At 33.2% G+C, this 15,104-nt stretch overlaps 1 protein-coding gene across 2 annotated transcripts in view; it reads right to left on the minus strand.

The window, feature by feature from the left end:
• The window catches only part of LOC108603657 (alpha-protein kinase 1), a 38,346-nt gene that overhangs the window by 15,392 nt on the left and 7,850 nt on the right, over positions 1-15,104 (minus strand). Inside the window, exon 1 of one of the 2 annotated variants that reach the window (XM_033294255.1) lies at positions 7,243-7,261. The exons of the other annotated variant lie outside the window; for it this stretch is intronic. The gene's annotated coding sequence lies outside the window, so the exon portion shown is untranslated. Of the gene's footprint in view, positions 1-7,242; positions 7,262-15,104 lie in introns of those variants that run through there. 2 annotated transcript variants of the gene reach the window in all.

Genomic DNA, 15,104 nt, shown 5'->3' on the forward strand with positions numbered 1-15,104 from the left:
TAAGCATTAAATATATAACAAACATTTTATTTTGTTGCTAGCTGACAAACAAATTCATTAACATTCTTGCTTGATTTATATTTTTATTATATACGCGCGTTGAAAGCAATTTACTAATTTAAATTTAAAAAGAAATTTATTTTCATAATATTTATGGCTTACTTTTGTTATTTAATAATTTTTGGAAAGCCAATCTCAACCCACTCTAATTCATTTGTTTAATAACAAATTGTAATGTATGTTTGCCAAAATAGGCATAAGCGGCTCGTTGGCTAAAGTTGGTGAAAGTGGGTCACATAACAAACAAAATAATTATAAATAGTTGTACTGAAAATATTGATAAGTATCTTTGTTTACTTTCAAAGCGAAAGGCCATGGCTAAACAGCTAAATATAAAACGCGTGCCTCAAAAATTTGATGAGCAGCGAAAAATTGCATTAAGATAAAAACAAAATTGTAGGGTTCACACACAAGATTTAAAAATAAAACTAACTAAAAATAAAAACAGCTGTTTGCAACGTTTTTGAACAAGAGCGCGCGTGCCATGTTAAAAATCGTATAAAGCCAAAATAGGTATTGCGCCTCTCTCTATAGCAACAATTGTTTAGTTTAGACAAATTGTTTACAAATGCTTGTGGCGATGACGTATAAAATATCAAAATAATTAGAGAAATTCTGCACATCAAGTTCATAAATACGCTGAGCGCTTAATCAGCTAGTACTATATTAGTTGCTTACGTTTTAGAGACGTACGTAGTACACTCGTATTTTGGTTGCTATTTATAGTTGATTTCAGTTTGTGCATGGGCTCGGTCAAGGTAATTTTAGGCACTAGTCGTGACGTTCGGCCAGAAATAGCAAATGCTGATCATAGCTCTAGCCTATATACGATTTGCATTTGCTGTATATATATGACGAACTCTATATATATACACGATTTTATAATATTTTGTCGAAATGCCTTGAATACCACTTTAATGACTTTATTTACGAGGCGCTGCACATATGTTTATATGTCTCTATATGTTCGCTTTGCTTCTTTTTTGGATATTTATATGACAACGACGGCCACAAAAAGTTAATCCCACTAAATGCTGCTTATAGTTTATAACATGAAATACTTGGCTGCTTGCATGTATTGAAAATGAAAAGCAAATAACGCAGATAGTTTCATTTTGGAATCAACAAGTTCAGACATTAGTTGCTACAATAGTTCAGTTCAGTTGTTGATTTGTTTATGTCGCTTATTTTATTTAAAGCTGAACAACTGTGGTATGACATAAACTAGTAAATTAAATGATCGAAGCAATATAAACGTTAAATATTGCTTTGCAGTTCATTCAGTAGCTTATTTCATACCACAGTCTTTCATCGATCAGCTACAGCTGAACAAAAATGAATGATGAGCTACTGATCATGCAAGCGAATGAATAATTTAGCTACTGAGCTTAATGATTGATTAGTGTATATATGTATTTAATAAACGCTGTGATCTATAGTTGACTACGAAATAAATTGCTAAACAGTTTAATTGCATTTGTGCTGCATAAATGCGTATACGTAATTTGTAAAATTAATTTTTATTAGCAAAATTTAAGCTCAATGTTGTTATTACATTTTTATATATAAATTAAATTATTTAATTAATTTTTAATAGCAAAATTTTAGCTCAACGTTATGATTAAATTTTTATATATAAATTAAATTAATTAATTAATTTTTAATAACAAATTTTAGTGGGTATATTATATAATTAAAGTTAATTAAAATGTAATAATTATTATGCCTATTGTTCTTAAGTTATATTTTAGTTTAAAATAATATTTTTTACAAAAATGTCAAAGTGTATAAAAACTATGCACAGTCGACAATAAAAGTAAAAGAATACAAAAAATATTTAATATATATATAAAACTATTTAAAAATTATGTTTTTGTTTTTAAGTTTGATAAGCTTATAAATTGGCACTACTAAAAAATAAATATTAATTCTTTGCTCCCAGCTTTGCTTGCTTTTAAAATTGAATTTGGCATGCATTGGGTATTAACTGAACGCTAACTAAACATTTAGTTACTCTTATCAGTTCTACACGTCATAGGCTTTAGTTTAGTCGCTGTGGCTAATGCTAAGCTTTGATAGCGTCACAATATTTATAAATTGTGCGTCAATGCATAGATACACATAATTTAGCATATATATCTATATCTGCATATACATAGCTATATATGTCATTCAGTCCAGCTATATTTATATTTAGTAGGCTATATAGCGATGTTCGCTTGTTTTCTTTTTTGATTAAGACGCCAACTTGCGATCGAGTCTGCGGCTAATGAGCGCACTAAACAGCATTGAAAAACATTTCAAAGACACAGAGACAGACACAGAGACAGACATAACATAACATATAGCATAGCTTTCTGGTATACCCTGACACACTTCCGTTTGTTTGTTGCGCCAACTTACAACATTAATTCTTTTGCTTTCTGCTTTTCTCTGCCGCGAACGTGTGACAATGGGCCAACAAACAAATTTTTCAACGCGCTCGCTGCTTGGAACAAAAATTTGAGACGCTTGATATAGCTTGTAATTTTTATGTTTACCCCAGCCACACAAAAGACTGAAAACTCAACGCATAACTTTTTATATATAAGTGTGTCACGTTTGTATTCTAGGAAGATCTATGGAAACTGTTGCGTGTTTATTGATTTAGTGCTGCATTTGCTGCGCGTTATATATAACCTGAGCCCAGTCACATGGCGTTTAAAATTGCAAATATATAAAAAACAGTGGAAGCTCAAGCAAAATTATGCTTAAAAGCAATTAGAAAATAAAGAGCTTTGAATTCTATTTAAACTAATTTATTAGCAATGTCTTTTCATATAAGTTCAGCATTCCATGAATTTTTATTAGCAAAGATATCGATAGCTAATTGCAATTGCAGAAATACAAAATACTGTGGAAATCAAAGTGTAAAAATTAATTAATATTTCGTAAAAAATCAATTAAAAAATAAATTATGTCGATTTACTGTAAACTAATTTATTAGCAATGTCTTTTCATATAATTTTTATAAACAAAGATATCGATAGCTAATTGCAATTACAAAAATATAAAATACAGTGGAAATTTAGGTATAAAAATGAATTAAAATTATGCTTAAAAGTAATTATAAAATAAATAGCTTTGAATTCTATTTAAACTTTTTATTAGCAATGGGTTTGCACACGAACTTTCATTAGCTAAAGTTATCGATAGCTGCAACAATCGAGCGCTGTTTGCTTAGCAGCGCTGCTGCGAATTATTTATTGCTCGCTTTATTGAGTTAACACTGTCTATGTTAATATATTTTGTTGCTAATTTTAGCCAGCTAAGTAATTATAGTTGTTTTGATTTTTTTGTGCTTTGTTTTTTTGCAAATGTAGTGGGAGTGTAGTTAATACGTCATTGTTGTTTGCGCTTGTTGACGTCGACACATTAAATACTTTTTGGAAAAGCTAAGAGGAAAATTTTTGTTTATAATCAGAAGCTAATATTCGTTACGTGGCTTGCTTATAAATAGACTTGCGTGTGTTTAAATTTAGACTCCAAAGCAAAACACATATATGTAGCTATATATACTTTTTTTAAAAGACTTAAGCTTAACAAATGGCAAAGCAAATATTTTTTGTTGCGTTGAGGCTAATACAATACTCTAGTTGCTGTCATTTTTCATGGCGACGCTCGGGTTGACAGGCAGACTTTGGGGGCAAACATAAATCCCTACCAAATGCCATGACATGTAAATATTTTCAAGAGTCGACGCGACAATCAACAGCAACAGCAAGAGCAACAGCAACAGAACTTAGCACCAACGTATAATAATAATAATATTAAGAGGCACAAGAGCTCGTTGCAGCAGCTCGCGCGTATATATAATTTCATTCTATATGAAAAAAATGCAAAGTGACAACATAATTCGCCAGTTTATCATAATCAAAATACGCCTACATTGTTTTCGCCTTTTGGCTTTGCAAAATGCATAATGAAAGCGACACTTTGCGGCCACACTTCAGCAACAGCAACAACAGCAACAAAACAATGACACAGACGAGTTGTCAGACGCAAAATAACTTCAAATAGTGTTTTCTATTTTGCAGTCTCCAGTCAGCAGGCATTAGAAAATTGCTACACACACGTTTAATTAATGTTGAACAAGCAGGAAAACAGTTTTGTAAAGCGCACAAATTAATCAAATTCTTAATGCGTTAAAAATATCAGTGCAGGTGAAAAAAGTTTTGGCTAGACAGTTTAACATGTACTTAACTTAAAAGACTTTTAAGTTGTCAAGTGTTGTGGCAAATATCAGATCCACAATTATTTAAAGTCTGTCGCATACACTTTGTTAATTTTGAAAAATAATTTAGCTGCTGTAGGTTGAGCGCATTCGTTGGCATTTAAATTAATTTTTAGCTGCAAAATTAGGGCACAAATATAGCTGCAGCTTTTAGTAAATAAATTTCTATATATTTTGGTAGCTTTGGAATTTTTTCATAGTGAATTTATCATTAAATAATACTAGCACTTTTATAATGAATTATTTGGAGGTATAAGAACTTTTTTCAAAGTGAATTTATATATTAAATAACACTAGGATTTTATAATGAATTATTTCAAATTATAGAAATTTTTTTCATAGAGAATTTATAAATTAAGTAGCACTAGGATTTTAAAATGAATTATTTTAAATTATTGGAATTTTTTGCATAGTGAATTTATAAATTAAATAGCACTAGCACTTTTATAATAAATTATTTGGAAGCATTAGAATTTTTTTCATAGTGAATTTATAAATTAAATAGCATTAGCTCTTTTATAATGAATCAAGTTATTAAATAGCACTAGAATTTTAATTTAATTCATTTAAGCTCGACTAGTAACAGTCAACAGTTGAGTAAAATTATTCCAGATGTAAATGTACTAAATTAAATATTAATAAAAGAGAAAAGAAATGTTTAAAATTATGAGATTATTACTCAGACTATAAAGATGCTGCATTCCAAGTGTATGTCGCAGTCGTTTACACTTTGGCTTTGCTGCTTATTATTATTTTTTTTATTTGCCTTTGTCAGTCATTAAGCTAAAATCACAATTCATTCAATTCAATTCATTTCATTTCAAGCAAAAAAACAGGTCAAGTTATGCCAAAAAAAAATAAAAAACAACTTGACTTGGGTACGCGCTATACGTGCCGACTATAATATACAATAAACTTATATAAAGCTCACGAGCACCTGACAAAGAAATCAAATAAATGTTGCAACCCAATTTGGTCAAAAGTAGGCACCACAAATTTCGTGGCCAGCATCATCATCAAAAACTTGTGTACCTTTTACTGTTATTGTTGTTATTCTCAGCGCTTGGGCTGTTGACCAATTATGGGCAAAAGTTTTTGGCTGATTTGTGATTTGCGTTTAATTGCGGCGGAACGACAAATAAGGTTAGCAGTCAAGCTAGCGGTTTGAGAAAGAAAAAAACAAGTTAATAATATACAAGACGACGCTTAATCAGCCAAAAGACGTCGGCGACTATTTATAAAGTCATGCGACATGCGCTAAAAGCTTTGATTCTAACTGAAGTTTGATGATTAAATAGCTATATAGTATATATAGCCAGTGGGAATTGCAGCCGTAGCTAATGAAAATTTATGGCCTACGTCAGCAACAAAAGGAAAATAATAAGAAATGCCGTCAGTTGGGCCACCTGTTGTACAGTCAAGGACAACGTCTTGCTTTCGTCATAGCAGCGAACACACACACATACACACACACACACACATGAGAGCATGTAGAGTGGGCTGTTTGGGTGTTGTGGGCTAACGCGTGCGCGCTGCTAAGTATGCTATGCTTTTTAGCATTCATTCATAAAAATTTTGACCGGGAACTTTAGTTTACGCAAACAAATTTCGCTGCTGGGGCTGCTGCTGTTTGCCCCAGCAACCGGCAAAAATTTTAGCTCCATCGATTTTTTAACAGCAAACAAAGAGCGCGCCGCGTTGCCTTGACTTTGCACTCTGCTGTGGCTGCTGCTGCTGCAGAAAGTGCAAACGCGCCCAAAGCTTTTTTTGCAGCCAGCAGTGATGATGATGACGCCTCCTCTTTTCGCCTTGCTAGCAAACCGGTGCACATTTATCATTGCGGCAGTCAGTCAAGCAGGCAACCAACCCGATTTGTTCAAGTCTCGCCACGAAGGCGTTCAAAATTAAAAGTCGCTCAACTGCAATAACAACAACAACAGCAACATTGGCAATTGCATTGCGCAAATGCGAATGATATTAAAATGAAAAGTTTGCCAAGTAATAAACTGATAAAGAGGCAACGTCTGCGTCTGTCTGATGGCGACATATCTGCAAAAAAAAAAAATAAAAATACACAAAAAAATGCAACAGCGCAAGGTAAACTTATTAAACAACATGGCGCTGCATTTATAGAGCAAATTAAGTAGCAGTCATGTTGACTATGGCATAAGCTTTATATAAATAAATAGAAAGCTAATAAGAGAAGAAAACTGCGTAGGCATAAATAAAAATATTTTAAGAAATTACTAATATGCTAATTTATCAAAAATTTTCATTTATACGATAAATAATCCTTATGTTGCAATAAGTCAAAAGCTAACTGCTTGAAAATATATAATATAAAAATAAAATGTGTACATAATTAATTACTAATTATTTTTCAGAAAGTTATGCAGCAATTGCTTTAACATTTAGTAGTAAAACAAAAAAATATTAAGAATTTACTAATATGCAAATTTATCAAAATTTTCAATTATACAATTCAGTATTTAAATTAAAATCTAAAAAAAATATGCATAAGGCTGCAATAAATCAAAAGAAAAAATGAAAATATATTTGCAAAGAAATATAAATTAAATTAAAATCTATAAAAAATATATATCTAATAAATCCAAAGCTATATACTTGAAAATATATAAGCAAATATATAAAAATAAAATAAATAATTAAATAATTTTGAGTTCACTATGAAGAATTTAACATTTAGCTAAAGAAATAAATATAAGAATTTATATGCTTAAGCAAGGACTCTTCGCTGCTGAATGCGTTATCCTTGCCACAGCTATTGTAGCTTTTATAATCTGCCTAAATTAGTTCATTAATTAGTTCGCTGCTTTTCTTTTGCAGAGCACTTGCTGTTCGTTTTCGCTTATTTATATTATTTATTTATTTTTTTGTGTTGCCATTACCATTTTATATTAATAAAAAGCAAAGCAACAAATTGAGATCCAGTTTATGTTGTTGCTCTTGTTGTTGTTGCTGTTGCATTGTGGCTGCCTCGTTGCTGCAGATAAATGTAAATTATTATGTCGTAAATTTGTTGACTGCCATGTTGGCCCAGCTTGGTCCTCCGACAATGCGCCAGGCGTCGATTTGCCAACAAAAAAGCAAAAAATGCCAAAAAAAAAAAAAAGAAAATTATTATGGCTTATAAAATGGCTTGATTGAGTTTTTGTGGCCTGTGGTTTGCATAACGCGCTGACTAGAGCGCCTGGGCGAACCGGATGCGATAGGCGAGCATCAGACAAGAGACAACAGACATCAGAGACTGGCAGGCCAGGCAACGCGCCAGGGCTACAAAACATGCTTGTGTTGATTTATTTGCCGCTGCACGCGGCGACTAACACGTTTGGGCGACAAAAGTGACAAGCAGCGCAAAAAGTGCAAGTTGCAAAAAGTTGCAACGTGGGCAGCAGCAGCGCGTGCCACACAACGCCCAAGCTGAGAGACATACCCAGCGTAGGGTTTAGGCCAGCGCCCGTGAACTCTGCGCCAGTTGACCAACATTTTTAGTTTTGGGGCAGGCCAAAAAGTAGCAGCAGCAGCAGGTGGGTGAACGCTGCCGGCCGGCGAACAAAAACAAACAAACAACCCCCGCAAAAAAAAAAAAAAAATATTTTTTTGCGACCAGACGTGACGACGACGTCGCCAACAAAAGCTACATACACTTGTGTCGATGGCGTAGAACACGCAGCAAACTCAATGTGTGTATGTGTGTGTGTGTGTGTGTGTGGGGGTGGGTGGTGTGACGTGTAGCATACGCGTGCCGCTTTGTCCTACACACAACGTGTGGGGGTCACTCACACTGAGCACTGAACGCTGAACTGCTGCTCCAAAAACAAAAAACAAGCGACTGACTGACTGACTGACTGAGCGACTGACGACTGGAGGCGTCCACACGCGACTTAGTTGCCAAATTGGTTAGCCAACTGGTGGGCTGCACTTAATACATAAGCAAATATGCCACAGTTAGTGGCGATCACTTGTTCGCTTGGCTCGTCGTCTAGTCGTCGTGGGTGTGGGAACCAAGCGCACTTGAATTGCATATTTGTGGCTTTTATATTTTTGTGAATTATAGCACATAAATTTCATTATACATACATTGTATATGCATGTGTGTGTCTGTGTGTCGCCCACCCTCGCTCTAACATAAGCGTAACCGATCGTCTTTAATTTAATTAGTTGCGCGTGCGACAAGCGCTGCAGGTTGCATGCCACGCTATGCTGCTCTCACTCACATACACTCTCTGTGTGTGTGTGTGTTTGCCGTTATTTATGCCTTGCCTTGTTTATGGCTTCTCATATAAATTCTCATTTTGCTTGTCAACATTTTCGGTTGCAGTTTAGCTTGAGTTGAAACGCAATCATAAACTACTCGGCATAAAGCTTTGGACTGCGAGCAAATAAGTGACTAATCAGCATATAGTAAGTAGCTATGCTCACATATATAAAATATATAATAAGCTAAACGATTTTGAGTGCATTTTTAAATAAATTAGCAGCTTAATTCTTTTTTTATTTGCTTCATATTTAAGGCAAACAAGCAGCAAATTGTGTTAGTAAATTTAAAATTAATTAATAGTACTCTAGTATAATTACACTTGTATATTTGTTTAAAATTTTTATTTAAAAATATAATAAAAGCAAGCTATAAATGATCGCCTAACTATTTTGAATTCGATAAGCAATGCAATTCGCTAAGTGAAATTAAAAATAAAGTTAGTTATACATATTTTTAGTTTTAAATTGTTATAAAATTCCACTTAATATATTTTTAATAATAAAATAAAAAGAGTCCACAAATATTACATACACAATTGTATTATAGCTGATTTGATCGCTTAACTATTTTGAATTCGATAAGCGTTCAAATTCGCTAAGTGAAATATAAAGTTAGTTCTACATATTTTTAGATTTAAATGTTTTTCAAGTGGAATTACCAATATGTATAATATTTTTCTAATATGAAATAAAATAAAAGGAATCCACAAATATTAGAAACAAAATTTGTGTTATATCGAATTCGATAAGCAATGAAATTCGCTAAGTGATTAAAGTTAGTTCTACATATTTTTAGTTTTAAATGTTTATAAAATTCCAAATAAATATTTTTCGAATTTGAAATATAAATAAAAGCAATCTGTAAATATTACAAACTTAATTTTCCTATAGCTGCTTTGATTGCTTAACTATTAAGTTTGCTAGCTAAGCAATAAAAATGACTAAGTAAAAATAAAGCTTGTTATAATTTTTAGCTTAAAAAAATGTGCATAAAATTGCAAGCAAAATATGTGAAAAAATTCTGTATGCATAATAAATATTTTATGCTTGTTTTTAAATTAAAATTTGGTAAATTACTATAACAACTTTTTTTTTGCTGACAAACTTAAAGGCGCTTGTAGCAAAAGTTCACGCTGTATAGATTTAAAATTTAAATGTAGTGCTCAATTTGGGCATTGGTGACATAAAACTTAGCCCTACAAGGCTTTAAGTTAGCCAGAATTTCTTCGGAATTTGTTTAGCAACACTAATTCACTTTACAATTATAATACAGCGCGTTCTTATTTGGCAGCGTCTGTAGCTAAGCGCGCTGCTTACAATAATTTATGATTAATATGTTACTTATATAAGTTATAAGGCTGTTGGCCTTGTGCTTAGATTTGATTACTGTTGCTTACTAGGAACTTGGCTGGCACATTTAGCAGCAGCAGCAGACAGGAAATACTTGGAAATTACTTGTCTATATATTTTCTATGCATACAACTACAGTTCAAAGAGTGCTTAATGTATCTTTGTATATTTGTTGCTGTTGCTGGCCGCCCACCTGATAAATGTCTGTTGGCTGTAATAATTTATTATCACGTTTCAGTCTCAGGCCAGCGAGCGAAGCAGCAGCAATTAATATGGAAAAGTAAGCGGCGGCGGCGGCAAAACAAGCAACAAAATTAAATGAATGAATCAAGCGCAAGGCAAATGTCATAGAGAAATCATCAATGAAAACAACAGTCAATGTGTGTGTATCTAATGCTTGTATCTGTGTTTTTGTTTTTTTGTTGTTAATTGTGTTGGCGTAGCAAAAGGCAATCGGCAGCTTTTGACTAGCTTAAAGCAAAAGGCGCAAAGCGTAGCAAAGCGTTTGGCCAAATGTTGCAAACGAATTAGCCGCAACATGGCGCACGACAGTTGTTGCTGTTGCTTTGCGTATCACATACATACATATACTTATAGCTATGTGTGTGTGTATCTGTGTGGGCTGCTGCTAGTTGCGGTCAGTGCGTGGGCAGGCGGGCACCCTGTGCTACGCCAAGACATAATAAAATTTAACAATTTATTGCAGTCGCTGCTTTAATTTGTTGTTGTTGTTGCTGTTGCTGTTGCCCTCCAACTCGCACGCTTGGCCAAAAAACAAACAACAGCAACACTTTTCATTCACAAAACGGCCAGCGCGTTGTATGCAAATTGATACGGCTGACTTTAACTATATGCATGCCTAGCTATATATACAGATATATATACAGATATATATATTTATACTGCCGACTGCGACACACTTGGCAAGCGTTGTTGTAATGATTGCAACACACTCTACCAACAGCAGCAGCAGCAGCAACTGTGCTGCAACTTGAGCGCCTTGGGCGAGGGCAAGTACACGATCGACAGATAGTTGTGTGTCCTACGTGTCGCATACTTAATGAGCTTGCAAATAAAAGAGAGAGCAAAAACATTTGCACTTAGATTTCTAATAAAGTTTAGCGCATAACAGTAAATTATCAGAGCAGCTAGGCAACTAGATCTGAGTCTAGAGTAGCTGCAAGTTTTATTTACTTTATTTCTTTTAAATAAATTGCATTGAATTAATGAATGATGAATAATGAATTAATGCATATTTCTATTATCTATTAACTATTTTTATTTCAAATAATTGTCACTTTAATTATATTTATTTTTAACAAATTAAGCATAATGTGTCTATTTTATTTATTTTTATTTTTATTCACTTGTTTAGTTTTAATATTAACATTTTTTAATAAATTGTTATTTAAGTAATTTGTATTTTTAATGCATGTCTACTATTATCTATTATCAATTTTTAATTTTTTATAACTTGTTTATATTAATATTTGTATTTTTAATAAATTGTCATTTAAGTTAATTTGTATTTTTAATGCATAATGTGTCTATTTTATTTATTTTTATTCAACTTGCTTAGTTTCCCTATTATTTACTATTTCAACTTAAATTGTTATTTAAGTAATTTGTATTTTTAATGCATAACATGTCTAATTTAATTATTTTTATTTTTAATAACTTGTTTAGTTGTATTATTTGTATTTTTAATAAATTGTATTCAATAACTTGCTATTGTACATTTTTTTTATTTTAAGAACTTGTTTTATTATATTTTTAATAGCTTGTCATTAATTATGTTACGAATTTCTTGTTTACTTTAACTTGGTGCATATAAAATTATTTTTAATGACTTGTTTGTTTTAATAATTTGTGGCTATTCATACATTCATTCTTAAATATTTTTATTTTAATTAATGCTGTTTAAATTTATATTTATTTTGAATAGCTGTGCTGCTTAAAATTTATTTATACGAATTTAGCTAGAGGCTGCACATATTTTAATTAATTATTGCAACATTTTTATATTTTATAAGCGCATTTGTTGTGCGACTTACTTAATTAACAAATTTTAAATGCAACATAGGCTTGTTGACAATTGCATTTTGCATACGCCATTATTTATTTAAAGCATTAAACAAAGACACAAACACATGTTACTGTGCGTTTTGTGCTTGTTTTTATTATAATTATTGTTGTTGTTGTTGTGGCTGCTGCTGCTGCTGCTGGCGACATGCAACAAATGTTAGACATTCAATTTGTTGTTGACACTTCATTAGCAAACTAAAAAGTAGGTTAAATGTTGCTAAATTTAAAGTAACAGCAGCAGCGAAGATGCCACAAGTAGCGGCTACAAAGAGTGTGGCAAGCTCACGCCTTGGGCACGCAGCTTAACCTAATAAAATCAACGAGCTGCATTTTATGCTTTGCATCGTATTTGGTTACAACTAGAGCTGTGGCTGACGAGCTTTGACTTTTTTATGAATGAATATAGTAAAAAGGCATAAAAAGTGAAGCTGCGCCCACGTGCTGCGCTGCGCGCAGTCTGCTGATGAAATCATGAATGAATGAATGGAACGAGGCCTAAAGCCAGGTGCCAAAAGGGCAACAGTTGTTGTTGTTGCTGTTGTTTGTTGTTTGTTGTGCATTGTGTGGGCAGCAGCCAAATGCAAATTGATGGCCATGCAATCCAAAATAAGAAAAGATGCTGCCATTAGTTTGAAGATGCACCGGAACCACATTAGCATGCTGATGAACCGGAATAACTTTTGTTGCGCTGCCTAACAAATTAACTGTCAAACTGGCAAACAGTCAATGAGCATAGATAACTTTTTCTTTATACAAAATCGAAAGCAGCAGGTCAGCGTTTTAGTTTAACATATCGTATTTCAAAAGTTTGTCAACGCGCTGCATTGTGCGCTGTTCTTTAGCCGTTAACAAACTGTATGGCAACTCTTTGTTCTGCCTGGTCTACAACTTAATAAAATGTCGCGTAAAGTTATGTACAAAGTTGCGCTGAATTCTCACACAGCTGGCGGGCATTACAACTTTATTGCTGCTGCTGCTACCATAACGACAGCAACAAGTAATGAACCATTAAACAACGTCCATGGCCAAGCTGACGTCATGTGTGTGTGCAACGCTGACATAAATTGCATTTGAATATTGGCCAACATAAGCGTGCAGCTCAAGTCAAGGCGGCGGCTTGTCACGTTGTCGGGGGGTTCGATTTTTTTGGCAACAATAACGAAAATAGTTAATGAATGCTGCAGCACAACAACAAACATCCGCTCAGTTTGGCTGTTTGGTTGCGTGGGTTGTTTCATTCATTCAACTTTATTTTAGCGTTGAATGAATTGCAGTTTTGTTTGCCACATAACGGGGCAAGCAGCAGCAGCAGCAGAAGCGCTCACTGATTGGAGACCCGCTTCCCCGATTTACATAAATCAGCTGCAAATTTGTTCCACTGTTCAAATGCAATGTCGCCATTCGTTCGCTGCTTGTGGCCTTAAGTGCAAGCGAGAGATTCGAGGAAGTCAAGCCAAGCGCACAAACAAACAGCACACAACAAGCCAAGTTCAGCCAAGTTGGCTTAAACAGCGCAGCGGCGTTCAAGACGCAGACGCAGCTTAGAAACTCTTGCACTCTTGGCTTCAACTGTTGCTGTTGTCTCGCTCACTTTTTTTTTCTCTTTTTTGATTATTTATTTTATATTAGCTTTTTTTTTTTTATTTCGTGCGGGGGCTGCTGTTGGCCAAAGTAAGTAGCTTTTGTGTACGATTTGCCTGGCCTGATTGCAGCTACGTGTGTGTGTGTGCGATTGTATGTGTGTGTGTCTTTTGATAGTGACTAAAACTGTGTTTTAATAAATGTGTTTTCTTTTGAAAGCTAAGTGTGCGCTAAGCAGTTGATAGTTGATAAAGAAAGATTGTACTTTAGTTTATTATAAATAAATGAGATTTTGTAGGTATGAGCCACTTTTTAAAAAACTGCATTTAATAGTGCAATTATATAAATAATTTCAGCACATTTAAGTTGCTTAATCGTTTGCTTAAGCAGCGTTAAAAGTTTTCTTAATTTCATAGACGTTGCAGCTGCTGCAAGTGTAAACTAATCTGCTTATGTTTTCTATAAATTGAACTATCGCTTGCTTAAGGAGAGAGAGAGAGAGAGAGAGAGAGAAAGAGAGAGAGAGATGATAGATAGATAGAGAGAAGAGAGAATAGATAGAGAAGAGAGATAATAGAAGAATAGATAAGGAGAGTAGATAGAGAGAGAGTGAATATAAATACAAAAAAGAGAGCGAGAGTGAGAGAGAGAGAGAGAGTGGGAGAGAGAATGGGAGAACTTTTCAGACTTGCATATATGTATGATGTATATACCAGGATAAGTGTAAGTTACTCAGCTGATATTTTCTATAAATCGAACTAACTTATATAAGAATATTCAACTTCTTAATTTAACAGCTGTGTTTACCTTATGGTAAACATATATATAAATGAATTACCATATTAATAATTTAATTAATTAAATACAAGTTATATTTTATAATAAAACTTTTAAAACAATCTTACAAATATGTCTTTTTGTTGATATGTAGGCGTAAGGAAGGCGTGGTCCTAAAGACTAAATATTTTTTCCGAAATTCAAACTTAGTCTCAGTGACATTTGTGCAAATTTTTAGAGCTCTAGCTTTATGTTGAGGATTAATGCCAACCGATTCGACTGCTTAGTGGAAGCAGCGACTTTTATAGCGATTATTGAAAATATGTTAGGATAACATACAATGCACACACATGTATAATCATATCTTACTGTTAAGCTACTTATGTTAAGTGTTCACTGTAGATTAACAGGCGTGAATAACCTTTCTATACAAACTAGACCAGATATTTCATTGAGGCGGGGGAATCTACTCAGCCAAAAGGGATAAATACATTTGTTTAGCTTATACGATAAACTAGAATACGATAAACGATTGTTAAGATTAAAAATATTGAAATTTTGCCAAACTTGCGTATTCTTTTTGAATTTAATCTATCTAAAAGAAAAACATACCCAATGAATATTTTATTTAAATAATAAATATGCATATAATGCATTAAAAATTTTGTATAATTATTTGACACGTTTGTAAGTTATA

Source organism: Drosophila busckii, chromosome 3R (assembly GCF_011750605.1).
Source record: "Drosophila busckii strain San Diego stock center, stock number 13000-0081.31 chromosome 3R, ASM1175060v1, whole genome shotgun sequence".
Lineage (NCBI taxonomy): Eukaryota > Metazoa > Arthropoda > Insecta > Diptera > Drosophilidae > Drosophila > Drosophila busckii.